This window comes from Entelurus aequoreus, linkage group LG20 (genome assembly GCF_033978785.1).
Source record: "Entelurus aequoreus isolate RoL-2023_Sb linkage group LG20, RoL_Eaeq_v1.1, whole genome shotgun sequence".
Classification (NCBI taxonomy): Eukaryota; Metazoa; Chordata; class Actinopteri; order Syngnathiformes; family Syngnathidae; genus Entelurus; species Entelurus aequoreus.
In genome coordinates this window covers 47,645,465-47,671,700 of record NC_084750.1, presented here as the reverse complement: position 1 = coordinate 47,671,700, position 26,236 = coordinate 47,645,465, and the positions used below count along the sequence as shown (strand labels likewise).

General features: G+C 43.2%; 2 protein-coding genes across 5 annotated transcripts in view; one reads left to right on the top strand and one right to left on the bottom strand.

Moving 5' to 3' along the window:
* LOC133636335 (oocyte zinc finger protein XlCOF22-like) overlaps positions 1-26,236 on the bottom strand; it is a 520,633-nt gene that overhangs the window by 113,886 nt on the left and 380,511 nt on the right. The gene's annotated exons all lie outside the window — the stretch shown is intronic.
* LOC133636319 (trafficking kinesin-binding protein 1-like) overlaps positions 16,740-26,236 on the top strand; it is an 84,489-nt gene continuing 74,992 nt past the window's right edge. For 3 of the 4 annotated variants that reach the window (XM_062030217.1, XM_062030216.1, XM_062030214.1), the window contains exons 1-2: positions 16,740-16,966; positions 24,737-24,939. The gene's annotated coding sequence lies outside the window, so the exon portion shown is untranslated. The remainder of the gene's footprint in view (positions 16,967-24,736; positions 24,940-26,236) is intronic. The other variant, XM_062030215.1, reaches the window with a different exon arrangement.

Here is a 26,236-nt window from a genome sequence, read left to right as displayed (position 1 = left end):
GAACCTTCCACGCTGACTCAATCAGGGACAACAGTATAAGAACCTTCCACGCTGACTCAATGAGGGACAACAGTATAAGAACCTTCCACGCTGACTCAATCAGGGACAACAGTATAAGAACCTTCCACGCTGACTCAATGAGGGACAACAGTATAAGAACCTTCAGTGCTGACTCAATGAGGGACAACAGTATAAGAACCTTCCATGCTGACTCAATGAGGGACAACAGTATAAGAACCTTCCACGCTGACTCAATGAGGGACAACAGTATAAGAACCTTCCACGCTGACTCAATCAGGGACAACAGTATAAGAACCTTCCACGCTGACTCAATGAGGGACAACAGTATAAGAACCTTCCATGCTGACTCAATGAGGGACAACAGTATAAGAACCTTCCATGCTGACTCAATGAGGGACAACAGTATAAGAACCTTCCACGCTGACTCAAAGAGGGACAACAGTATAACAACCTTCCATGCTGACTCAATGAGGGACAACAGTATAAGAACCTTCCATGCTGACTCAATGAGGGACAACAGTATAAGAACCTTCCACGCTGACTCAATGAGGGACAACAGTATAAGAACCTTCCACGCTGACTCAATGACGGACAACAGTATAAGAACCTTCAGTGCTGACTCAATGAGGGACAACAGTATAAGAACCTTCCACGCTGACTCAATGAGGGACAACAGTTAAAGAACCTTCCACGCTGACTCAATGAGGGACAACAGTATAAGAACCTTCCACGCTGACTCAATGAGGGACAACAGTTAAAGAACCTTCCACGCTGACTCAATGAGGGACAACAGTATAAGAACCTTCAGTGCTGACTCAATGAGGGACAACAGTATAAGAACCTTCCACGCTGACTCAATGAGGGACAACAGTTAAAGAACCTTCCACGCTGACTCAATGAGGGACAACAGTATAAGAACCTTCCATGCTGACTCAATGAGGGACAACAGTATAAGAACCTTCAGTGCTGACTCAATGAGGGACAACAGTATAAGAACCTTCCACGCTGACTCAATGAGGGACAACAGTTAAAGAACCTTCCACGCTGACTCAATGAGGGACAACAGTATAAGAACCTTCCATGCTGACTCAATGAGGGACAACAGTATAAGAACCTTCCATGCTGACTCAATGAGGGACAACAGTATAAGAACCTTCCACGCTGACTCAATGAGGGACAACAGTATAAGAACCTTCCAAGCTGACTCAATGAGGGACAACAGTATAAGAACCTTCCATGCTGACTCAATGAGGGACAACAGTATAAGAACCTTCCACGCTGACTCAATGAGGGACAACAGTATAAGAACCTTCCATGCTGACTCAATGAGGGACAACAGTTAAAGAACCTTCCACGCTGACTCAATGAGGGACAACAGTATAAGAACCTTCCAAGCTGACTCAATGAGGGACAACAGTATAAGAACCTTCCATGCTGACTCAATGAGGGACAACAGTATAAGAACCTTCCACGCTGACTCAATGAGGGACAACAGTATAAGAACCTTCCACGCTGACTCAATGACGGACAACAGTATAAGAACCTTCAGTGCTGACTCAATGAGGGACAACAGTATAAGAACCTTCCATGCTGACTCAATGAGGGACAACAGTATAAGAACCTTCCATGCTGACTCAATGAGGGACAACAGTATAAGAACCTTCCACGCTGACTCAAAGAGGGACAACAGTATAACAACCTTCCATGCTGACTCAATGAGGGACAACAGTATAAGAACCTTCCATGCTGACTCAATGAGGGACAACAGTATAAGAACCTTCCACGCTGACTCAATGAGGGACAACAGTATAAGAACCTTCCACGCTGACTCAATGACGGACAACAGTATAAGAACCTTCCACGCTGACTCAATGAGGGACAACAGTTAAAGAACCTTCCACGCTGACTCAATGAGGGACAACAGTATAAGAACCTTCCATGCTGACTCAATGAGGGACAACAGTATAAGAACCTTCCACGCTGACTCAATGAGGGACAACAGTATAAGAACCTTCCAAGCTGACTCAATGAGGGACAACAGTATAAGAACCTTCCATGCTGACTCAATGAGGGACAACAGTATAAGAACCTTCCACGCTGACTCAATGAGGGACAACAGTATAAGAACCTTCCATGCTGACTCAATGAGGGACAACAGTATAAGAACCTTCCATGCTGACTCAATGAGGGACAACAGTATAAGAACCTTCCATGCTGACTCAATGAGGGACAACAGTATAAGAACCTTCCACGCTGACTCAATGAGGGACAACAGTATAAGAACCTTCCATGCTGACTCAATGAGGGACAACAGTATAAGAACCTTCCAAGCTGACTCAATGAGGGACAACAGTATAAGAACCTTCCAAGCTGACTCAATGAGGGACAACAGTATAAGAACCTTCCATGCTGACTCAATGAGGGACAACAGTATAAGAACCTTCCATGCTGACTCAATGAGGGACAACAGTATAAGAACCTTCCACGCTGACTCAATCAGGGACAACAGTATAAGAACCTTCCACGCTGACTCAATGAGGGACAACAGTATAAGAACCTTCCACGCTGACTCAATCAGGGACAACAGTATAAGAACCTTCCACGCTGACTCAATGAGGGACAACAGTATAAGAACCTTCAGTGCTGACTCAATGAGGGACAACAGTATAAGAACCTTCCATGCTGACTCAATGAGGGACAACAGTATAAGAACCTTCCACGCTGACTCAATGAGGGACAACAGTATAAGAACCTTCCAAGCTGACTCAATGAGGGACAACAGTATAAGAACCTTCCATGCTGACTCAATGAGGGACAACAGTATAAGAACCTTCCATGCTGACTCAATGAGGGACAACAGTATAAGAACCTTCCACGCTGACTCAATCAGGGACAACAGTATAAGAACCTTCCACGCTGACTCAATGAGGGACAACAGTATAAGAACCTTCCACGCTGACTCAATCAGGGACAACAGTATAAGAACCTTCCACGCTGACTCAATGAGGGACAACAGTATAAGAACCTTCAGTGCTGACTCAATGAGGGACAACAGTATAAGAACCTTCCATGCTGACTCAATGAGGGACAACAGTATAAGAACCTTCCACGCTGACTCAATGAGGGACAACAGTATAAGAACCTTCCACGCTGACTCAATCAGGGACAACAGTATAAGAACCTTCCACGCTGACTCAATGAGGGACAACAGTATAAGAACCTTCCATGCTGACTCAATGAGGGACAACAGTATAAGAACCTTCCATGCTGACTCAATGAGGGACAACAGTATAAGAACCTTCCACGCTGACTCAAAGAGGGACAACAGTATAACAACCTTCCATGCTGACTCAATGAGGGACAACAGTATAAGAACCTTCCATGCTGACTCAATGAGGGACAACAGTATAAGAACCTTCCACGCTGACTCAATGAGGGACAACAGTATAAGAACCTTCCACGCTGACTCAATGACGGACAACAGTATAAGAACCTTCCACGCTGACTCAATGAGGGACAACAGTTAAAGAACCTTCCACGCTGACTCAATGAGGGACAACAGTATAAGAACCTTCCATGCTGACTCAATGAGGGACAACAGTATAAGAACCTTCCACGCTGACTCAATGAGGGACAACAGTATAAGAACCTTCCATGCTGACTCAATGAGGGACAACAGTATAAGAACCTTCCACGCTGACTCAATGAGGGACAACAGTATAAGAACCTTCCAAGCTGACTCAATGAGGGACAACAGTATAAGAACCTTCCATGCTGACTCAATGAGGGACAACAGTATAAGAACCTTCCACGCTGACTCAATGAGGGACAACAGTATAAGAACCTTCCATGCTGACTCAATGAGGGACAACAGTATAAGAACCTTCCATGCTGACTCAATGAGGGACAACAGTATAAGAACCTTCCATGCTGACTCAATGAGGGACAACAGTATAAGAACCTTCCACGCTGACTCAATGAGGGACAACAGTATAAGAACCTTCCATGCTGACTCAATGAGGGACAACAGTATAAGAACCTTCCAAGCTGACTCAATGAGGGACAACAGTATAAGAACCTTCCAAGCTGACTCAATGAGGGACAACAGTATAAGAACCTTCCATGCTGACTCAATGAGGGACAACAGTATAAGAACCTTCCATGCTGACTCAATGAGGGACAACAGTATAAGAACCTTCCACGCTGACTCAATCAGGGACAACAGTATAAGAACCTTCCACGCTGACTCAATGAGGGACAACAGTATAAGAACCTTCCACGCTGACTCAATCAGGGACAACAGTATAAGAACCTTCCACGCTGACTCAATGAGGGACAACAGTATAAGAACCTTCAGTGCTGACTCAATGAGGGACAACAGTATAAGAACCTTCCATGCTGACTCAATGAGGGACAACAGTATAAGAACCTTCCACGCTGACTCAATGAGGGACAACAGTATAAGAACCTTCCAAGCTGACTCAATGAGGGACAACAGTATAAGAACCTTCCATGCTGACTCAATGAGGGACAACAGTATAAGAACCTTCCATGCTGACTCAATGAGGGACAACAGTATAAGAACCTTCCACGCTGACTCAATCAGGGACAACAGTATAAGAACCTTCCACGCTGACTCAATGAGGGACAACAGTATAAGAACCTTCCACGCTGACTCAATCAGGGACAACAGTATAAGAACCTTCCACGCTGACTCAATGAGGGACAACAGTATAAGAACCTTCAGTGCTGACTCAATGAGGGACAACAGTATAAGAACCTTCCATGCTGACTCAATGAGGGACAACAGTATAAGAACCTTCCACGCTGACTCAATGAGGGACAACAGTATAAGAACCTTCCACGCTGACTCAATCAGGGACAACAGTATAAGAACCTTCCACGCTGACTCAATGAGGGACAACAGTATAAGAACCTTCCATGCTGACTCAATGAGGGACAACAGTATAAGAACCTTCCATGCTGACTCAATGAGGGACAACAGTATAAGAACCTTCCACGCTGACTCAAAGAGGGACAACAGTATAACAACCTTCCATGCTGACTCAATGAGGGACAACAGTATAAGAACCTTCCATGCTGACTCAATGAGGGACAACAGTATAAGAACCTTCCACGCTGACTCAATGAGGGACAACAGTATAAGAACCTTCCACGCTGACTCAATGACGGACAACAGTATAAGAACCTTCAGTGCTGACTCAATGAGGGACAACAGTATAAGAACCTTCCACGCTGACTCAATGAGGGACAACAGTTAAAGAACCTTCCACGCTGACTCAATGAGGGACAACAGTATAAGAACCTTCCACGCTGACTCAATGAGGGACAACAGTTAAAGAACCTTCCACGCTGACTCAATGAGGGACAACAGTATAAGAACCTTCAGTGCTGACTCAATGAGGGACAACAGTATAAGAACCTTCCACGCTGACTCAATGAGGGACAACAGTTAAAGAACCTTCCACGCTGACTCAATGAGGGACAACAGTATAAGAACCTTCCATGCTGACTCAATGAGGGACAACAGTATAAGAACCTTCAGTGCTGACTCAATGAGGGACAACAGTATAAGAACCTTCCACGCTGACTCAATGAGGGACAACAGTTAAAGAACCTTCCACGCTGACTCAATGAGGGACAACAGTATAAGAACCTTCCATGCTGACTCAATGAGGGACAACAGTATAAGAACCTTCCATGCTGACTCAATGAGGGACAACAGTATAAGAACCTTCCACGCTGACTCAATGAGGGACAACAGTATAAGAACCTTCCAAGCTGACTCAATGAGGGACAACAGTATAAGAACCTTCCATGCTGACTCAATGAGGGACAACAGTATAAGAACCTTCCACGCTGACTCAATGAGGGACAACAGTATAAGAACCTTCCATGCTGACTCAATGAGGGACAACAGTTAAAGAACCTTCCACGCTGACTCAATGAGGGACAACAGTATAAGAACCTTCCAAGCTGACTCAATGAGGGACAACAGTATAAGAACCTTCCATGCTGACTCAATGAGGGACAACAGTATAAGAACCTTCCACGCTGACTCAATGAGGGACAACAGTATAAGAACCTTCCACGCTGACTCAATGACGGACAACAGTATAAGAACCTTCAGTGCTGACTCAATGAGGGACAACAGTATAAGAACCTTCCACGCTGACTCAATGAGGGACAACAGTTAAAGAACCTTCCACGCTGACTCAATGAGGGACAACAGTATAAGAACCTTCCACGCTGACTCAATGAGGGACAACAGTTAAAGAACCTTCCACGCTGACTCAATGAGGGACAACAGTATAAGAACCTTCAGTGCTGACTCAATGAGGGACAACAGTATAAGAACCTTCCAAGCTGACTCAATGAGGGACAACAGTTAAAGAACCTTCCACGCTGACTCAATGAGGGACAACAGTATAAGAACCTTCCATGCTGACTCAATGAGGGACAACAGTATAAGAACCTTCAGTGCTGACTCAATGAGGGACAACAGTATAAGAACCTTCCACGCTGACTCAATGAGGGACAACAGTTAAAGAACCTTCCACGCTGACTCAATGAGGGACAACAGTATAAGAACCTTCCATGCTGACTCAATGAGGGACAACAGTATAAGAACCTTCCATGCTGACTCAATGAGGGACAACAGTATAAGAACCTTCCACGCTGACTCAATGAGGGACAACAGTATAAGAACCTTCCAAGCTGACTCAATGAGGGACAACAGTATAAGAACCTTCCATGCTGACTCAATGAGGGACAACAGTATAAGAACCTTCCACGCTGACTCAATGAGGGACAACAGTATAAGAACCTTCCATGCTGACTCAATGAGGGACAACAGTTAAAGAACCTTCCACGCTGACTCAATGAGGGACAACAGTTAAAGAACCTTCCACGCTGACTCAATGAGGGACAACAGTATAAGAACCTTCCATGCTGACTCAATGAGGGACAACAGTATAAGAACCTTCCACGCTGACTCAATCAGGGACAACAGTATAAGAACCTTCCATGCTGACTCAATGAGGGACAACAGTATAAGAACCTTCCACGCTGACTCAATGAGGGACAACAGTATAAGAACCTTCCATGCTGACTCAATCAGGGACAACAGTATAAGAACCTTCCACGCTGACTCAATGAGGGACAACAGTATAAGAACCTTCCACGCTGACTCAATGAGGGACAACAGTATAAGAACCTTCCATGCTGACTCAATGAGGGACAACAGTATAAGAACCTTCCACGCTGACTCAATGAGGGACAACAGTATAAGAACCTTCCACGCTGACTCAATGAGGGACAACAGTACAAGAACCTTCCAAGCTGACTCAATGAGGGACAACAGTATAAGAACCTTCCATGCTGACTCAATGAGGGACAACAGTATAAGAACCTTCCACGCTGACTCAATGAGGGACAACAGTATAAGAACCTTCCATGCTGACTCAATGAGGGACAACAGTATAAGAACCTTCCATGCTGACTCAATGAGGGACAACAGTATAAGAACCTTCCATGCTGACTCAATGAGGGACAACAGTATAAGAACCTTCCACGCTGACTCAATCAGGGACAACAGTATAAGAACCTTCCACGCTGACTCAATGAGGGACAACAGTATAAGAACCTTCCATGCTGACTCAAGCAGGGACAACAGTATAAGAACCTACCACGCTGACTCAATGAGGGACAACAGTATAAGAACCTTCCATGCTGACTCAATGAGGGACAACAGTATAAGAACCTTCCACGCTGACTCAATGAGGGACAACAGTATAAGAACCTTCCACGCTGATTCAATGAGGGACAACAGTATAAGAACCTTCCACGCTGACTCAATGAGGGACAACAGTATAAGAACCTTCCACGCTGACTCAATGAGGGACAACAGTATAAGAACCTTCCACGCTGACTCAATGAGGGACAACAGTATAAGAACCTTCCATGCTGACTCAATGAGGGACAACAGTATAAGAACCTTCCACGCTGACTCAATGAGGGACAACAGTATAAGAACCTTCCAAGCTGACTCAATGAGGGACAACAGTATAAGAACCTTCCATGCTGACTCAATGAGGGACAACAGTATAAGAACCTTCCATGCTGACTCAATGAGGGACAACAGTATAAGAACCTTCCACGCTGACTCAATCAGGGACAACAGTATAAGAACCTTCCACGCTGACTCAATGAGGGACAACAGTATAAGAACCTTCCACGCTGACTCAATCAGGGACAACAGTATAAGAACCTTCCACGCTGACTCAATGAGGGACAACAGTATAAGAACCTTCAGTGCTGACTCAATGAGGGACAACAGTATAAGAACCTTCCATGCTGACTCAATGAGGGACAACAGTATAAGAACCTTCCACGCTGACTCAATGAGGGACAACAGTATAAGAACCTTCCACGCTGACTCAATCAGGGACAACAGTATAAGAACCTTCCACGCTGACTCAATGAGGGACAACAGTATAAGAACCTTCCATGCTGACTCAATGAGGGACAACAGTATAAGAACCTTCCATGCTGACTCAATGAGGGACAACAGTATAAGAACCTTCCACGCTGACTCAAAGAGGGACAACAGTATAACAACCTTCCATGCTGACTCAATGAGGGACAACAGTATAAGAACCTTCCATGCTGACTCAATGAGGGACAACAGTATAAGAACCTTCCACGCTGACTCAATGAGGGACAACAGTATAAGAACCTTCCACGCTGACTCAATGACGGACAACAGTATAAGAACCTTCAGTGCTGACTCAATGAGGGACAACAGTATAAGAACCTTCCACGCTGACTCAATGAGGGACAACAGTTAAAGAACCTTCCACGCTGACTCAATGAGGGACAACAGTATAAGAACCTTCCACGCTGACTCAATGAGGGACAACAGTTAAAGAACCTTCCACGCTGACTCAATGAGGGACAACAGTATAAGAACCTTCAGTGCTGACTCAATGAGGGACAACAGTATAAGAACCTTCCACGCTGACTCAATGAGGGACAACAGTTAAAGAACCTTCCACGCTGACTCAATGAGGGACAACAGTATAAGAACCTTCCATGCTGACTCAATGAGGGACAACAGTATAAGAACCTTCAGTGCTGACTCAATGAGGGACAACAGTATAAGAACCTTCCACGCTGACTCAATGAGGGACAACAGTTAAAGAACCTTCCACGCTGACTCAATGAGGGACAACAGTATAAGAACCTTCCATGCTGACTCAATGAGGGACAACAGTATAAGAACCTTCCATGCTGACTCAATGAGGGACAACAGTATAAGAACCTTCCACGCTGACTCAATGAGGGACAACAGTATAAGAACCTTCCAAGCTGACTCAATGAGGGACAACAGTATAAGAACCTTCCATGCTGACTCAATGAGGGACAACAGTATAAGAACCTTCCACGCTGACTCAATGAGGGACAACAGTATAAGAACCTTCCATGCTGACTCAATGAGGGACAACAGTTAAAGAACCTTCCACGCTGACTCAATGAGGGACAACAGTATAAGAACCTTCCAAGCTGACTCAATGAGGGACAACAGTATAAGAACCTTCCATGCTGACTCAATGAGGGACAACAGTATAAGAACCTTCCACGCTGACTCAATGAGGGACAACAGTATAAGAACCTTCCACGCTGACTCAATGACGGACAACAGTATAAGAACCTTCAGTGCTGACTCAATGAGGGACAACAGTATAAGAACCTTCCACGCTGACTCAATGAGGGACAACAGTTAAAGAACCTTCCACGCTGACTCAATGAGGGACAACAGTATAAGAACCTTCCACGCTGACTCAATGAGGGACAACAGTTAAAGAACCTTCCACGCTGACTCAATGAGGGACAACAGTATAAGAACCTTCAGTGCTGACTCAATGAGGGACAACAGTATAAGAACCTTCCACGCTGACTCAATGAGGGACAACAGTTAAAGAACCTTCCACGCTGACTCAATGAGGGACAACAGTATAAGAACCTTCCATGCTGACTCAATGAGGGACAACAGTATAAGAACCTTCAGTGCTGACTCAATGAGGGACAACAGTATAAGAACCTTCCACGCTGACTCAATGAGGGACAACAGTTAAAGAACCTTCCACGCTGACTCAATGAGGGACAACAGTATAAGAACCTTCCATGCTGACTCAATGAGGGACAACAGTATAAGAACCTTCCATGCTGACTCAATGAGGGACAACAGTATAAGAACCTTCCACGCTGACTCAATGAGGGACAACAGTATAAGAACCTTCCAAGCTGACTCAATGAGGGACAACAGTATAAGAACCTTCCATGCTGACTCAATGAGGGACAACAGTATAAGAACCTTCCACGCTGACTCAATGAGGGACAACAGTATAAGAACCTTCCATGCTGACTCAATGAGGGACAACAGTTAAAGAACCTTCCACGCTGACTCAATGAGGGACAACAGTTAAAGAACCTTCCACGCTGACTCAATGAGGGACAACAGTATAAGAACCTTCCATGCTGACTCAATGAGGGACAACAGTATAAGAACCTTCCACGCTGACTCAATCAGGGACAACAGTATAAGAACCTTCCATGCTGACTCAATGAGGGACAACAGTATAAGAACCTTCCACGCTGACTCAATGAGGGACAACAGTATAAGAACCTTCCATGCTGACTCAATCAGGGACAACAGTATAAGAACCTTCCACGCTGACTCAATGAGGGACAACAGTATAAGAACCTTCCACGCTGACTCAATGAGGGACAACAGTATAAGAACCTTCCATGCTGACTCAATGAGGGACAACAGTATAAGAACCTTCCACGCTGACTCAATGAGGGACAACAGTATAAGAACCTTCCACGCTGACTCAATGAGGGACAACAGTACAAGAACCTTCCAAGCTGACTCAATGAGGGACAACAGTATAAGAACCTTCCATGCTGACTCAATGAGGGACAACAGTATAAGAACCTTCCACGCTGACTCAATGAGGGACAACAGTATAAGAACCTTCCATGCTGACTCAATGAGGGACAACAGTATAAGAACCTTCCATGCTGACTCAATGAGGGACAACAGTATAAGAACCTTCCATGCTGACTCAATGAGGGACAACAGTATAAGAACCTTCCACGCTGACTCAATCAGGGACAACAGTATAAGAACCTTCCACGCTGACTCAATGAGGGACAACAGTATAAGAACCTTCCATGCTGACTCAAGCAGGGACAACAGTATAAGAACCTACCACGCTGACTCAATGAGGGACAACAGTATAAGAACCTTCCATGCTGACTCAATGAGGGACAACAGTATAAGAACCTTCCACGCTGACTCAATGAGGGACAACAGTATAAGAACCTTCCACGCTGATTCAATGAGGGACAACAGTATAAGAACCTTCCACGCTGACTCAATGAGGGACAACAGTATAAGAACCTTCCACGCTGACTCAATGAGGGACAACAGTATAAGAACCTTCCACGCTGACTCAATGAGGGACAACAGTATAAGAACCTTCCACGCTGACTCAATGAGGGACAACAGTATAAGAACCTTCCACGCTGACTCAATGAGGGACAACAGTATAAGAACCTTCCACGCTGACTCAATGAGGGACAACAGTATAAGAACCTTCCACGCTGACTCAATGAGGGACAACAGTATAAGAACCTTCCACGCTGACTCAATGAGGGACAACAGTATACCATGCAGCATGCACTAGACACCATGTCATCAGTCTACCGCTCACTAGGTCTGGTGATCAACATCCAGAAAACAGAGGTTCTCATCCAGGAGAGGTCCGCATCCCCTACACCCCCTGTCTTTACCATCAGCGGCACACCCCTCAAACTCGTTGAGCAATTTTGCTACCTCGGCAGTACTCTGACCCCAACATGCCAGATCGATGATGACATCCAGGCTCGTATCAACTCAGCCTCCTCTGCCTTTGGAAGACTGCGCTCCCGGGTGTTTGAAAACAACCACCTTCGAACCTCAACGAAAGTGTCTGTCTACAGGGCGGTGTGTGTTTCAACTCTGCTGTATGGGTCAGGAGCCTGGACAATATACTGCAGACACATCCGCTGCCTTGATGCATTTAACATCAGATGTCTCCAACGCATTCTTGGCATCACATGGCAGGATCGAGTTCCTCATACGGACATCTTACAGCGCACTGAGTCCATGAGCATAGAGGCCACCCTGGCACAGCGACAACTCCGGTGGGTTGGTCACACCATCCGGATGCCAGGACACCGTTTGCCTCGTCAGATGCTTTATGGTCAGCTCCTTTCAGCCAGCAGAAAGCCCGGAGGACAAAAGCTGCGGTACAAAGACCAACTGAAAGGGATATTGAAGAGGTGCAACATCAAACCCTACGAACTTGAGACAGCTGCAGCCAATCGATCGTTGTGGCGCTCGCTATGCCATGACGGGGTCATGTATCTGGAGGAGTGTCGGAACCAACACCGGAGGGATCAGCGGGGGCGAAGACACCACCATGCAGTTCCAGAACCATCCCAGCCCCCTGATCCAGGCCTGACATGTCCCCACTGTGGCAGGACGTGTGGTTCCAGGATTGGACTTCATAGTCATATGGAGTGGCATCGTCGTCAGCAACGATAGCCACCGACCAGAGCAACAAAATGGAAGCTACGTCATCTTCGACTACGATGGACCGCCTAAGCATACAAGCAAGCAATTGTGTGGTGTTTACCTTGCAATGTGTTGTTTATGGTGTCTCCTCAGTGGTGGTGCAGTCAGTGTGTGTGCAACAATAAGTATTGTGTGGTGTTTACCTTGCAATGTGTTGTTTATGGTGTCTCCTCAGTGGTGGTGCAGTCAGTGTGTGTGCAACAATAAGTATTGTGTGGTGTTTACCTTGCAATGTGTTGTTTATGGTGTCTCCTCAGTGGTGGTGCAGTCAGTGTGTGTGCAACAATAAGTATTGTGTGGTGTTTACCTTGCAATGTGTTGTTTATGGTGTCTCCTCAGTGGTGGTGCAGTCAGTGTGTGTGCAACAATAAGTATTGTGTGGTGTTTACTTTGCAATGTGTTGTTTATGGTGTCTCCTCAGTGGTGGTGCAGTCAGTGTGTGTGCAACAATAAGTATTGCGTGGTGTTTACTTTGCAATGTGTTGTTTATGGTGTCTCCTCAGTGGTGGCGCAGTGTGTGTGCAACAGGATGCCAGCAGACCAGTGGGTTGCCTACAGCACCACCAAGAATGGACTGGTGCTCTCTGTGGATCAACTAGAAGAAGATGTAATGGCAACCGTGAGCTGCTGTCATCCAGCATGGTCAATGGTCAATGATGTTGTTGTCTGGGCAACAAGAGGACTGCATCCAAGCAGAGCTTCGAGAGGGAAGACCCAAACAGACCCCGAGAAATCCACACAATACATGACATGCAAGAACCATCAAACACTACTTTTTCAATGTTGCATCACACACTCTGTCGTCCTGTCAGAATAAAAGCAGAAGAAGAGGAGGATGATCTACTTGACTGCTACTCTACTCCTGCAAAGGGTCAAATGCAGAGGATCATTTCACCACACCTAGTGGGTGTGTGACAATCATTGGTACTTTAAATTTAACTTCAAAATACCACAACATTAAACATCCCTTAGCATGGCAGCTAATTAGCGGTTAGCGATTGACTTACTAATGACATTAGTTTGCTGGTTATAGACACACACTTTAGTGACACAATGAAGATGATGTACACGTTAAAGAGGAAGACTGATGATGTCATCAAAGAGCTTGTAACAGCACACACCGTTACCATGACTTGATTAACGTTAAAGGCCTACTGAAAGCCACTACTAGCGACCACGCGGTCTGATAGTTTATATATCAATGATGAAATCTTAACATTGCAACACATGCCAATACGGCCAGGTTAACTTATAAAGTGACATTTTAAATTTCCTGGGAAATATCCGGCTGAAAACGTCTCGGTATGATGACGTTTGCGCGTGACGTCACAGATTGAGCGGAAGTATTGGGACACCATTGTATCCAATACAAAAAGCTCTGTTTTCATCGCAAAATTCCACAGTATTCTGGACATCTGTGTTGGTGAATCTTTTGCAATTTGTTTAATGAACAATGAAGACTGCAAAGAAGAAAGCTGTAGGTGGGAAGCGGTGTATTAGCGGCCGGCTGCAGCAACACAACCAGGAGGACTTTGAGTTGGATAGCAGACACGCTACCGTGAGTACGCAGCTGCGGCTTCCAAACATTCGATCGCTTGCCTGTACGTGCGTGCCGCTATGTGCATGTCACGTACGTGACTTTGGGGAAATATATGTGCTGTATGAACTTTGAGGAGGTGAACGGTACTTTGGGCTGTGGGATTGAGTGTGTTGTGCGGGTGTTTGATTTGTATTGGTGGGTTATATGGACGGGAGGGGGGAGGTGTTTGTTATGCGCGATTAATTTGTGGCATATTAAATATAAGCCTGGTTGTGTTGTGGCTAATAGAGTATATATATGTCTTGTGTTTATTTACTGTTTTAGTCATTCCCAGCTGAATATCAGGTCCCACCCGCCTCTCACAGCATCTTCCCTATCTGAATCACTTCCACTGCCCTCTAATCCTTCACTTTCACTTTCCTCATCCACGAATCTTTCATCCTCGCTCAAATTAATGGGGTAATCGTCGCTTTCTCGTTTCGAATCGCTCTAGCTGCGTTGAAAACAATAGGAAAATATGAGGAAGCGAACAACCGACTACATCACGCTTACTTCCGGTACAGGCAAGGCTTTTTTTTATCAGAGACCAAAAGTTGCGAACTTTATCGTCAATGTTCTCTACTAAATCCTTTCAGCAAAAATATGGCAATATCGCGAAATGATCAAGTATGACACATAGAATGGATCTGCTATCCCCGTTTAAATAAAAAAATCTCATTTCAGTAGGCCTTTAAACAAGTTGAAAAACTTATTCGGGTGGTCAATTGTACGGAATATGTACTGTACTGTGCAATCTACTAATAAAAGTTTCAATCAATCAATTCAATCAACGTGTGTTCGCCATCGATCGGGATTTTAGAATTGGCTCTTTAAATTGAACGACGAGAGTTGGCTATTTGAAGGATTCGTGGGTTTTTTTCGTGGTGTGTGAAATAAGCAGCAGGAAACAAGCTTCTGAATGCCACGCGTCAGAAAAGACTAGCAAGAACTGTTCCCTAGCTGCTGCTATCGTTTTTGACATTTAAATGCGTTTATCATTTCATTGCGAATGTGCAAATCAGATTGGAACATTTTTGTCTATTTCAGATGACTAGTTAGTTTTTTGTTTCATGTTAAGCATATGAATAAAGCCATACAAATGATAAATATTTGATTTTTACATTACAAATTAATTGCACACATATTTGTTAAAAAACAGAAAAATGCCATTTGTAAGTTCTTTGTGCTCCTTGTGACCGGCTCCCTTAAAAGAGCCGATATTCATGTGCACGCCAGCCTGCAACTATTGTAAATAAACTAAAGAGTCGTAAAACTGTCTTACGTTGATGTCGGTATAAAAAATAGAATGTAGGTCAAAATTATAGGTGACATTCACCGACTTATTTACTTGGACACGTTGAAAAGATTAGAAGCAATGTTGAAGGATACATTTGTGAAGTCACAAATGTAATGCCATCTTCATTATTAGTGAATATTACAGACACAAAAATATGCTAAAGTGTTTGTAATTACTCCTGTTGCAATCATTTTGGACTCATATTGTAACGACCTGCTGAGGTTGAAGTTGTGTTCTTGAGTGAGTGATAATCAGAATTCCCAGTGTTATGAACGTACCACGCGGTGATTGGCGAAGAAGGAAATGAGGAGTGAGGATAGACGTGCGTGTGGAAGGAAGGAGATAAGTTGAGCTGTGTTAGTATAGCTTGCTCAATAAAAGTTTCAAAAGAGCGTCAGACTTGGTGTGCACTTCTTCTGGACGCTACAGTATGAGTATTTTTTTGATACAAATATGTTTACACCAGACAATTTAAACGGCTGGGACACATTATTCAGTATGAATAAAAATATATATATTTTTTTTTATACAAATATGTTTACACCAGACAATTTAAACGGCTGGGACACATTATTCAGTATGAATAAAAAAAATTTTTTTTTTTTGATACAAATATGTTTACACCAGACAATTTAAACGGCTGGGACACATTATTCAGTATGAATAAAGATATATATATATTTTTTTATACAAATATGTTTACACCAGACAATTTAAATGGCTGGGACACATTATTCAGTATGAATAATAATGTATTTGTTTTTATACAAATATGTTTACACCAGACAATTTAAACGGCTGGGACACATTATTCAGTATGAATAAATATATATATATATATTTTTTGATACAAATATGTTTACACCAGAAAATTTAAACGGCTGGGACACATTATTCAGTATGAATTTAAAAAAAAAAAATTTTTTTTTATACAAATATGTTTACATGTTTTATTTTGAAATAAATACAGTATGAATAATAATGTATTTTTTTTAATACAAATATGTTTACACCAGACAATTTAAACGGCTGGGACACATTATTCTTTAAATAGATGATTATATTTGGATGTTTTATTTTGAAATGACCACCCGGAAGTGTTGTCATTTCAGGCGTACGCTGCTTGATGCTGCCAAGGGATGCTCGGAGAGAACGGGAAACATGCAGATGCAGGAAAAGATGACCGGTTCGACTTACTCGCGATTTTGGAAAGCTTTCTAACCTGACCTGGACTATTAGGAGCTGCCAGTACCCGGAAGTAGGTCTTAAGACCACCCTCCACCCCAGCGCGAGACGGCGAGCATCATTAGAAAATGTCTATTTTATTGCGATTTTGCCAACTTTCTTAATGCCGCTCAGCAGTGTAAGTATATTTGACCTCAATCATTTGAAAATGGTGATGTAATGCGGTGAGCTGAGGTTTATTGTGTCCCTGTAAGGACGCGCAGCCGCATGACGTCACACGGTGATGGGAATGAAGCCACACCCTCAAATAACACATGAGTCAACCTCGATTGTGACCTACTCGTTAATAAACTGGATGATTGATGATTTGCACGTACAATCAATAACTCCATTTTAGTCATTCATTTGTTCCAAAGGGTCCGTTTTGATCACAATTTAATTACTTAAAACACGCAAATATATTAACACAACACACTTTTAATTTTTACACACAGCAAACAATAATGAGGAACTATGAACATTCCCTCCTTCGACAAAAGTAGGAAGGGACAGCCACATTACTGTGCTGCGTTCACTGACACTGATTCTAGCCGGGCGGGGCTATCTATATTCATTACCATAGGCTAGCTGTGTGCTGCGTTCACTGACACTGACTCTAGCCAGTAAGATTGTATTCATTACCATAGCAGTGTGCTGCGTTCACTGACACTAGCCATTAAGGTTATCTATATTCATTACCATAGCAGTGTGCTGCGTTCACTGACACTAGCCATTAAGGTTATCTATATTCATTACCATAGCAGTGTGCTGCGTTCACTGACACTAGCCATTGTGGTTATCTATATTCATTACCATAGTAGTGTGCTGCGTTCACTAACACTAGCCATTACGGTTATCTATATTCATTACCATAGCAGTGTGCTGCGTTCACTGACACTGACACTAGCCTGTCAGTACTATCTATATTCATTACCATAGCAGTGTGCTGCGTTCACTGACACAGACACTAGCCTGTCAGTGCTATCTATATTCATTACCATAGCAGTGTGCTGCGTTCACTGACACGGACTCTGATCGGTGTGCTTTATGCCAGCTTATTTTGCAGCTGTACTCAAAAACAAAAAGCACAAACTGGGTCAGTTGTACTAAAAATGAACATTTCCTACCAAAAATGCTAAAATTGTGAGGAGGTTCCATCCACACATATCACAGAAACAAGGCTAATATCCCCCTGGTGGCTTTGAGCAGCAACATCAGTCATGTGATTAGACATTTCAGCGATGATCTGCCATCAATTGTAATACAATAGTGTTGTAAAACCAGGGGTCATTAGGGGCCCCAAAGAAGAATTTTATTTGGAGCCACCCCCATCACAAATATTGTCACATTTTTTTAATCAAACTTGAATTTAATTTGACGTATGCTTCGAGCTAAAACACATCTATGGAAAATGAATTGTCCAATCATGTATTGATCTGATCCCTGACCTTCCAGGTAACAATTTGATGTTAAGGTAAAGGAGGTCAAAATAAATTAAAGTAAGAAATAATTTATTAAAAATACATTGCGTAATTAACTACACGTGATGAATGTGTTCATTTTTTCTCATTAATCTCTTCATTTTTGACAGCCCTTAATAAAACATACATTTGCAAGCCTTCTTAAAGGCCTCCTGAAAGCCACTACTAGCGACCACACAGTCTGATAGTTTATATATCAATGATGACATCTTAACATTGCAACACATGCCAATACGGCCGGGTTAACTTATAAAGTGACATTTTACATTTCCCGCAAAATATTGTGCTGAAAACGTCTCGGTATGATGATGTTTGTGCGTGACGTCACGGATTGTAGCGGACATTTTGGGACAGCATTGTGGCCAGCTATTAAGTCGTCTGTTTTCATCGCAAAATTCCACAGTATTCTGGACGTCTGTGTTGGTGAATCTTTTGCAATTTGTTTAATGAACAATGAAGACAGCAAAGAAGAAAGCTGTAGGTGGGAAGCGGTGTATTAGCGGCCGGCTGCAGCAACACAAACACGTGGAGAACTGGGACAACAGAGACTCTTACCAGGAGGACTTTGAGTTGGATACGCGCTACCGTGAGTACGCAGCTGCGGCTTCCAAACATTTGATGGCTTGCCCGTACGTGCGTGCCGCTATGTGCATGTCACGTACGTAACTTTGGGGAAATATATGTGCTGTAGGAACTTTGCGGAGGTGAACGGTACTTTGGGTTGTGGGATTGAGTGTGTTGTGCGGGTGTTTGATTTGTATTGGTGGGTTATATGGACGGGAGGGGGGAGGTGTTTGTTATGTGGCATATTAAATATAAGCCTGGTTGTGTTGTGGCTAATAGAGTATATATATGTCTTGTGTTTATTTACTGTTGTAGTCATTCCCAGCTGAATATCAGGTCCCACCCGCCTCTCACAGCATCTTTCCTATCTGAATCACTTCCACTGCCCTCTAGTCCTTCACTCTCACTTTCCTCATCCACAAATCTTTCATCCTCGCTCAAATTAATGGGGTAATCGTCGCTTTCTCGGTCCGAATCGCTCTCACTGCTGGTGGCCATGATTGTAAACAATGTGCAGATGTGAGGAGCTCCACAACCTGTGACGTCACGCTACTTCTGCTGGTGGCCATGATTGTAAACAATGTGCAGATGTGAGGAGCTCCACAACCTGTGACGTCACGCTACTTCTGCTGGTGGCCATGATTGTAAACAATGTGCAGATGTGAGGAGCTCCACAACCTGTGACGTCACGCTACTTCTGCTGGTGGCCATGATTGTAAACAATGTGCAGATGTGAGGAGCTCCACAACCTGTGACGTCACGCTACTTCTGCTGGTGGCCATGATTGTAAACAATGTGCAGATGTGAGGAGCTCCACAACCTGTGACGTCACGCTACTTCCGCTACAGGCAAGACTTTTTTATCAGCCACCAAAAGTTGCAAACTTTATCGTCGATGTTCTCTACTAAATCCTTTCAGCAAAAATATGGCAATATCGCGAAATGATCAAGTATGACACATAGAATGGATCTGCTATCCCCGTTTAAATAAGAAAATCTCATTCCAGTAGGCCTTTAAGTTCCTGACATAAAGCCAGCGGGTATGGAAGAAGAATAGCACCAATACTGCGCGCCGCAAGAGACAGTGAAGGGAAATCTGCCGCTACATTCTTATTTGTGGCGGAGCAGGAAGTGGCTGGGAACATTGTATTTGAATTCTCAATCAATCACAACTGGACAGTTTTGTCTCTCATCTGGGTAGACTTCATGAGTTCATGATCATAGACTTAGATTGGTTACATCTAGTCTTAGACTGCTCACATCTAGTCTTAGACTGGTTACATCTAGTCTTAGACTGCTCACATTTAGTCTTGGACTTAGATTGGTCACATTTAGTCTTAGACTTAGATTGGTCACATTTAGTCTTAGACTTAGATTGGTCACATCTAGTCTTAGACTTACATTGGTCACATCTAGTCTTGACTTAGATTGGTCACATCTAGTCTTAGACTTAGATTGGTCACATCTAGTCTTAGACTTAGATTGGTCACATCTAGTCTTGACTTAGATTGGTCACATTTAGTCTTAGACTTACATTGGTCACATCTAGTCTTGACTTAGATTGGTCACATCTAGTCTTAGACTTAGATTGGTCACATTTAGTCTTAGACTTAGATTGGTCACATTTAGTCTTAGACTTAGATTGGTCACATCTAGTCTTAGACTTACATTGGTCACATCTAGTCTTGACTTAGATTGGTCACATCTAGTCTTAGACTTAGATTGGTCACATCTAGTCTGTACTTAGAGTGGTCACATCTAGTCTTAGACTTAGATTGGTCACATCTAGTCTTGACTTAGATTGGTCACATCTAGTCTTGGACTTAGATTGGTCACATCTAGTCTTAGACTTAGATTGGTCACATCTAGTCTTAGACTTAGATTGGTCACATCTAGTCTTAGACTTAGATTGGTCACATCTAGTCTTGGACTTAGATTGGTCACATCTAGTCTGTACTTAGAGTGGTCACATCTAGTCTTAGACTTAGATTGGTCACATCTAGTCTGTACTTAGAGTGGTCACATCTAGTCTTAGACTTAGATTGGTCACATCTAGTCTGTACTTAGAGTGGTCACATCTAGTCTTAGACTTAGATTGGTCACATCTAGTTTTAGACTTAGATTGGTAAGATGTAGTCTAGTGGCTGGTACCAAAACCCCAAATATTTATACTCCAAAACCAGGAGAGTGTGCCTGGTCAAGGATGGTTTTTCTCTATGGTAGTGCGAAAAACAACTGTTTTGATGCAGATCCACACAAAACCCAGAACAGATTTGCCTTTTGCTGGAACTTTGCCTTTACATTACATACTTACAATTGATGGCAACCTTTCAGCCACAAAAACATGTGCCACGGGATCACTTGTATCTCCAACCTTTACATGGAAAAGCGAGCTATGGGGTACAGCACCAAGTCATTGGTACAGTTATGTGGCTGACACATGGGTGGAAATCAGAAACCAAGAAGTGCGAGCCTTCACCGAACACAAGAACTCAGTGGACAAAAACATCAAGTTCACACGTGAGGATGTCAAAGACAGGAAGTTGCCTTTTTTGGACTGTGATGTCCACTTTGGGGAAAACAGGGACCTCCATGTTGGGGTTTACCAAAAACCCACACACAGAGATCAATACCTACTTTTTGACTCACACCACCCACTGGAACACAAACCGGGCATTATCAGAACCTATAACACAGAGCTGATCAGGTTCCTACCAGCCAACAGGCCAAAGAGAAAGAGCGCTAAGCATTTGAGGGAAGCCCTCAAAACCTGTGGTTACTCCAGCTGGTCCTTTGTGAAAAGTGCATCCAGTTCCAGAAATAACAAGAACAGAGTGGATGAGGAGGAAAAAGGTGACAGACGCAAACATATTGTCATTCCATATGTATCAGGTCTATGTGGAAAACTCAGAAGAATGTTGAACCAACACAACATCCCAGTACACTTCAAAGCAGGCAACACCCTGAAACAGAGACTGGTACATCCTAAAGACCGGACAGCCCACACCCACAAAAACAATCTGGTGTATATCCAGTGTAATGATGAATGCACAGATTCATATATTGGGGAAATAAAACAACCACTAAGTCTCAACGCATGACACAGCATAGACGGACAAAGTCTTCAGGTCTGGACTCAGCTGTCTACCTGCACCTCAGGGACAAACAGCACTCCTTTGACAACAAAGTCTTCAGGTCTAGACTCAGCTGTTCTACCTGCACCTCAGGGACAAACAGCACTCCTTTGACAACAAAGTCTTCAGGTCTAGACTCAGCTGTCTACCTGCACCTCAGGGACAAACAGCACTCCTTTGACAACAAAGTCTTCAGGTCTAGACTCAGCTGTCTACCTGCACCTCAGGGACAAACAGCACTCCTTTGACAACAAAGTCTTCAGGTCTAGACTCAGCTGTCTACCTGCACCTCAGGGACAAACAGCACTCCTTTGACAACACAGTCTTCAGGTCTAGACTCAGCTGTTCTACCTGCACCTCAGGGACAAACAGCACTCCTTTGACAACAAAGTCTTCAGGTCTAGACTCAGCTGTCTACCTGCACCTCAGGGACAAACAGCACTCCTTTGACAACAAAGTCTTCAGGTCTAGACTCAGCTGTCTACCTGCACCTCAGGGACAAACAGCACTCCTTTGACAACAAAGTCTTCAGGTCTAGACTCAGCTGTTCTACCTGCACCTCAGGGACAAACAGCAATCCTTTGACAACCAAAATGTACAGATTCTGGACAGGTAGGACGGTTGGTACCAAAGAGATGTGAGGGAAGCCATCTATGTCCAGGTTAAAAACCATCCCTGAACAGAGTAGGTGGTCTGCGACACCACCTATCTCCCACATACAACACTGTCATTTCAACCATTCCTCAAAGACTCTACAATTTAGCCTCTAACAAGTACCAGGAGTTAGAAATATTCTGGAGACAGAAGGTGACAAGAATGCCATTTGTTTACAACTGAATGGATTGCCTCGCGGGGGAATTCCGACTATTTTGGACTGGTAGTAGTTGATCGTTCAGCCACACAATACCTCAACGACAACGAGGGGAAATTACACTTCTCTTTGAAAGTAGGATTGTTTGTTTGCATTTAAGCTGTTGTTTTTCTCACTACGATAGGGCGAAACTGTCCTTGCCCAGGCACACCCTCCTGTTTTTTGGAGCTTAAATATTTGGAGTTTTGGCACCAGCCGCTAGACTAGGTCTGACCAATCTAAGTCTAAGACTAGATCTGACCAATTTAAGTCTATGAGCATGAACCGATGAAGCCTAAAAGATGAGAAGTGAAACGTCTTCCAGGACAAACCAACTGGACCAACAGTCCAGTTGCGATCGATTGAATGCCCTGAGATGACAATGACCTGATGAATGAGAACATTCATAGACATTTCATATGAAGCGCCCTGGCATTCATTCATTGACATTTTACGTGCTCTTCTTCACTTTGTTCTAGTGTAATCCCCGGAGAGAATCCCATTCTGCAAGGTGACATGTAACCCAGCAGGCACAAGACCTTAAAACAACGTTGACAACTTGTTGACTTAGGTCCTGACGTTGAGCAACTCAAACATAACGTTGAAACAACATGCTTTTTGACCACCTTTAATCAATGTTGGGTTCTGACGTTGATTCGACCATTGAAATGTGGTCATTTCCCAACCAATATTCTACAACTCAAACACAACGTTGAAACAACATACATTTTAAAGATGTTTAATCAATGTTGGGTTCTGACGTTGTTTTGACCAATGAAATGTGGTCATATCCTAACCAACATTCTACAACACAAATACAACGTTAAAACAACATACATTTTAAAGATGTTTAATCAATGTTGGGTTCTGACGTTGTTTCGACCATTGAAATGTGGTCATTTCCCAACCAATATTCTACAACACAAACACAACGTTAAAACAACATACATTTTAAAGATGTTTAATCAATGTTGGGTTCTGACGTTGATTCGACCATTGAAATGTGGTCATTTCCCAACCAATATTCTACAACACAAACACAACGTTGAAACAACATGCTTTTTGACCACCTTTAATCAATGTTGGGTTCTGACGTTGTTTCGACCAATGAAATGTGGTCATATCCTAACCAACATTCTACAACACAAATACAACGTTAAAACAACATACATTTTAAAGATGTTTAATCAATGTTGGGTTCTGACGTTGTTTCGACCATTGAAATGTGGTCATTTCCCAACCAATATTCTACAACACAAACACAACGTTGAAACAACATACATTTTAAAGATGTTTAATCAATGTTGGCTTCTGACGTTGATTCGACCATTGAAATGTGGTCATTTCCCAACCAATATTCTACAACACAAACACAACGTTGAAACAACATGCATTTTAAAATGTTTAATCAATGTTGGCTTCTGACGTTGATTCGACCATTGAAATGTGGTCATTTCCCAACCAATATTCTACAACACAAAAACAACGTTGTAAACAACATGCTTTTTGACAACGTTTATTCAATGTCAGGTTGTGACGTTGATTTGACCATTGAAATGTGGTCGTTTCCTAACCAACAAGGTGGATCCCACCAATGTTGTCTCAATTTACAAACACAACTATTTTGCAAGCGTTTCAAAGTCCGTTTTAAAGGACATGTGCGTTGCATCAATGTCTCGTGCCTGCTGGGAACGCACAAGGGTGCATGAAAATCAGAACCACGTTCACACGCTACCAAATGCAGAGCGCTAATGCAGTTTTGACAGATTTAAGGTGGTGGTTGTCAGCGCTCAAAGCCGCCGAGTCAGCAGCACTCAAGTTAAAGACAAGAAGTGCATTAAACCGTGTGGACTTCCACTCACTTCCCTCTCTTTCTGTCAGAGGTCCATGGCCGCCGCTTCCCTTCTCCGTTGACTGCCGAGCCAAGCTGGCCTCCCCGGCGCCCCCGTCCCTTCCCCCCGACCCCGACCCAGATCCGGGTCCCGACCACGCTGGCGAGGAGCACTATGTAGGGGAGGGCGAGTCCAGCCAGCTCGATGCACACCGGGTGCCCTCGGACTACAAGGACGCCGAGACCATCACGGGTAAAGATGCTAAATACTGCAACACGTGACCAATATTTGGTCTGCTTAGGCCAGGGGTGTCCAAACTTTTTGACTTGGGGGCCGCATTGGGCTAAAAAAATTTGGCAGAAGCCCTGAAATATATATTGTTTCTACATAAATGTGTACATATTATATTCATATAATGGATCATTCATTAATAGAGTATGTGAAAGTTGAACTCCTACCTTGTTTACTTCCATGACACCTCCTTAAATATTTCTAATCAACCAGAAATATCAAGCATCTAAAGTGCAGCAAACATGAATAAGTGTTTCCCATCATGCTTTGCAATGGACTTGAAATGCGTGTAATGTTGATGTTTTTATGCTGCGTGTTGACATTTTGTGTTGGTTGCATTTTTCTTTGCACCAAGAGTAGAGAAGGTTGTACAAGTAAATGCTGCGCATTGAGTGAAAATAAAGGTCAGTGACTTGTTACATCCACATTGTCCACTAGTTGGCGACAAAGTAGCTGCAGCAATAATAGGAAACTTTTCAAATGAATGCAATCTCGCTGCGGGCGATATTCCTAACTACACTCATGACGTCTCACGGGCCAAATTGAAGACGTTAGTTTGGACACGGCTGGCCTACAAAATATAAAAGTCACTTATTCTTCTGTTGTTTGCATACTTTATGGGCATGGATCCAATACCAGGGGCAGCATGGGTCATACCAATGCTGGTAATAATTCTTAACATTTTGAAGTAAGAGTATCGATTAAATATTGAAATGATTCCTCTCACCTTTTTTACTCCATATAATATTGTGAGCAACACAAAGTCAATAGTGCAGAATAAGTACACATAAGCAAAATCTACATTTGCAATTGAAGTCCTCCTGTGTCCAAAGATGTATTTCCTGAGTTTGTAAACACTAACAAAAATGCCCCAAAAATCCATTTTCTGGCAATACAAAATATTGATATAATTACTGTCGTTCGACCATATGCCGATTCTATACTTGGTATCGTTACTGTCAATATTTGCATAATTTGCCAATCTCTGTTTACATTCAAGAGCTCTAGTTTAGCGGTTAGTACGGCTTATTGTATCCTCCTAGTGTATAGCATGTTCAGCTAGTTCTGTCCTCCAGTGATAATGTTACTTGTAAGAAACTTAACTTTATTAGCTGTGAGGGTCGAATGGGACAAAATAAATAAATAAATCATTGTTATTAAAATGTATAAATATGTTATTAAACGTGTCATTTATTTCTGTAATATAAAAGTACATGTAATTATTTCATGATGTAATTCATTATTGAATCATTTAACT